Source organism: Stenella coeruleoalba (assembly GCF_951394435.1).
Source record: "Stenella coeruleoalba genome assembly, chromosome: X".
In the NCBI taxonomy this organism is placed as follows: Eukaryota; Metazoa; Chordata; class Mammalia; order Artiodactyla; family Delphinidae; genus Stenella; species Stenella coeruleoalba.
This window is the reverse complement of record NC_137152.1, coordinates 11,823,462-11,826,823: the sequence shown is the minus strand read 5'-3', so window position 1 is coordinate 11,826,823 and position 3,362 is coordinate 11,823,462.

Here is a 3,362-nt window from a genome sequence, read left to right as displayed (position 1 = left end):
TCTGCTAAAATTTTATTTTCTTGTGTTTTATTTTATATATAAAAAAGCCAAATACTTTAAACCATCACAGTTAATTGAGACTTGCACTTACTGAGGTCCTGGTTGATGTTGATTACGCATGGAAATGATAATATTTTGAATATATTAGGTATATTTCATTATTAATTTCACTTCTTTTTACTTTTTAAGCGTGACTACAGTCCAATTTTCAATTACACATGTAGCTAGCATTATATTTCTGTTAATACTGTTCAGGACCTTTTCTGATTTTCACAACTCTGGAATATCACATAAGTTAATCTTAATTAGTTAACTATTTGGGGATAAAGATTAAATTCTTATTTCACATAATCATCTAAAAACGAATTTTGGTTTTTGAAAAATGTTAAAACATTTTAAACGATAGTATAAAATACTGGAATAAAATTTTCGTGAACGTACATGAGAGGGAAGCTCTTTTCTAATCATAATATCAAAGGCAGAAACTTTAAAGGAAAATACTGCTAAATTAAAATACATATGATAGAATATGCAGGAATTGGAGGCTTTCTATCTTCAAAGTGTTCTCGAGAGTGCATTTTGTGGTCAACCTGCATCTTGCTGAATGTCTGAAGTCTGTGTTAAGCCCCAGGATGTCCTAGGGGGTTCAGTCTGTCTAGAATCCTGCTGTGGCATTCACTTTCTGAAACGTCGGACCATGGATTTCACGAATCGTTTGTACGAACCTCCGAACTCTGGTAGGGGTGTGTGCGTGTGTGAATCACTCACCAGAACCGAACCTTCTGGATCCAGAACGGATGCAGAACAAGTCCAGATCCCTGCATCTTGGGGTTGTGATGTTTTAGCATTTGTGATTGGGCATGAGATAGTCTTTAGATTCCCTCTGAGCCTTCCAGTCCATCAAGCTAGAGTTAGACCCTCAGATGAATCATCTAGTTTAGATGAGATTATAAGGCTTGCTTTGGGGGGTTCTGAGCACTAATATAGATTATTTCATTTTTTTCACAGGATGTGGAATGTTTTATTCCCAAAGTGGTGTGATTTCTCACAATTTCAGTCATATTTGAAGTGCTCTAGGGTAACTTCTCCATTCATTCATTCACACATTTTTACTCAGTATCTGTTATGTGCCAGACACGGTTTGAGGCTGTGAAAAAGACAAGGTCCTTGCCCTCGAAAAGCTTGTGTGTTAGTGGAGGCAACAAGGAATAAGCATACACGTGTCATCATGTCAGGAAATAAGAAGAAAAATGAAGGAGATTAGGGTAAAGAGTGATGGTGAGAGCCACTATTTTAGATAAGTTGATTAGGCAAGGTCCCTGGCTGGGTGACAGGATTTTAAAAGAACTATTCATGTGTGTATCTAACATTTATTATTTAATTTTTACTATTAAGGTTTTAGTGACTTTTTTCCAGTGTATTTTCAGTACATCATGATGGTTTTCTGTTTGTTTCTTTGACTGATTTAATATAGCAATCCTGGGCTTCCCTGGTGGCGCAGTGGTTGAGAGTCCGCCTGCCGATGCAGGGGACACGGGTTCGTGCCCCAGTCCGGGAAGATCCCACATGCTGCAGAGCGGCTGGGCCCGTGAGCCATGGCCACTGAGCCTGTGCGTCCGGAGCCTGTGCTCCACAACGGGAGAGGCCACAACAGTGAGAGGCCTGCGTACTGCAAAAAAAAAAAAAAAAAAAAAAAAAAAAAAAAAATATATATATATATATATATATATATGTAGCAATCCTATTACAAAAGTATTTTTTTAATTGAAGTATAGTTGATTTACATTGTTGTGTTTGTTTCTGGTGTACAGCAAAGTGATCCAGTGATACATACATATGTCTATTGTTTTCCATATTCTTTTCCATTATGGTTTATTACAGGATATTGAATATAGTTCCCTGGGCTCTACAGTGGGTCCTTGTTTATTATCTATTTTATATATAGTAGTGTGTATCTGCTAATCTCAAACTCCTACTTTATCCCTCCCCCACACCCTTTCCCCTTTGGTAACCGTAAGTTTGTTTTCTGTGTCTGAGTCTGTTTCTGTTTCGTAAGTTCATTTGTGTCATATTTTATATTCCACATACAAGTGATATCATATGGTATTTGTCTTTCTCTGTCTTTCTTAGTATGATCATCTCTAGGTCCATCCATGTGGCTGCAAATGGCATTATTTCATTCTTCTTTATGGCTGAGTAGTATTCCTTTGTATATACGTACCACATCTTCTTTATCCATTCATCTGTCGATGGACATTTAGGTTGCTTCCATGTCTTGGCTATTGTAAATAGAGCTGCAGTGAACACTGGGTTGCATGTATCTTTTTAAATCAGAGTTTTCTTCAGATATATGCCCAGGAGTGGGATTGCTGGGTCATACGGCAACTCTAGTTTTAGTTTTTTAAAGAACCTACATACTGTTCTCCATAGTGGCTGTACCAATTTACATTCCCACCGACAGTGTTAGGACTGTTCCCTTTTCTCCACATCCTCTCCAGCATTTATTGCTTGTAGACATTTTGGTGATGGCTCTTCTGACTAGTGTGAGGTGATATCTCATTGTAGTTTTGATTTGCATTTCTCTAATAATTAGCGATGTTGGGCTTCTTTTCATCTGCCTATTGGCCATCTGTATGTCTTCTTTGGAGAAATGTCTATTGAGGTCTTCTGCCCATTTTTTTTTTTTTTTTTTTTTTGCGATATGGGGGCCTCTCACTGTTGTGGCCTCTCCCATTGCGGAGCACAGGCTCTGGACGTGCAGGTCCAGCGGCCATGGCTCACAGGCCCAGCCGCTCTGCGGCATGTGGGATCCTCCCAGACCAGGGCACCAACCTGTGTCCCCTGCATCAGCAGGTGGACTCTCAACCACTGCACCACCAGGGAAGCCCCCTCTGCCCATTTTTTGATTGGGTTGTTTGTTTTTTTGATACTGAGTTGTATGAGCTGTTTGTATATTTTGGAAATTAAGCACTTGTCGGTTGCATCGTTTGCAAATATTTTTTCCCATCCTGTAGGTTGTCTTTTTGTTTTGTTTCCTTTGCTGTGCAAAAGCTTATAAGTTTGACTGGGTCTCATTTGTTTATTTTTGCTATAAAAGTATGTTTTCATTCCTGCTTTCCCCACAAAGTATGTTGTAATGATTTTCTAAGTTTCAAACCCTTTGAAACTACCCTTCAAAATGGCTGTATCATATTTCTTAGCTATTTCCATATTGTTGGATACTTAGATTATTTCTAATTTCTTGCTATTTTAAATAATACTAGTGTGAACTTCATTTTTTTTTTTTTTTTTTTTTTTTTGCGGTACGCGGGCCTCTCACTGTTGTGGCCTCTCCCTTTGCGGAGCACAGGCTCCGGACGCGC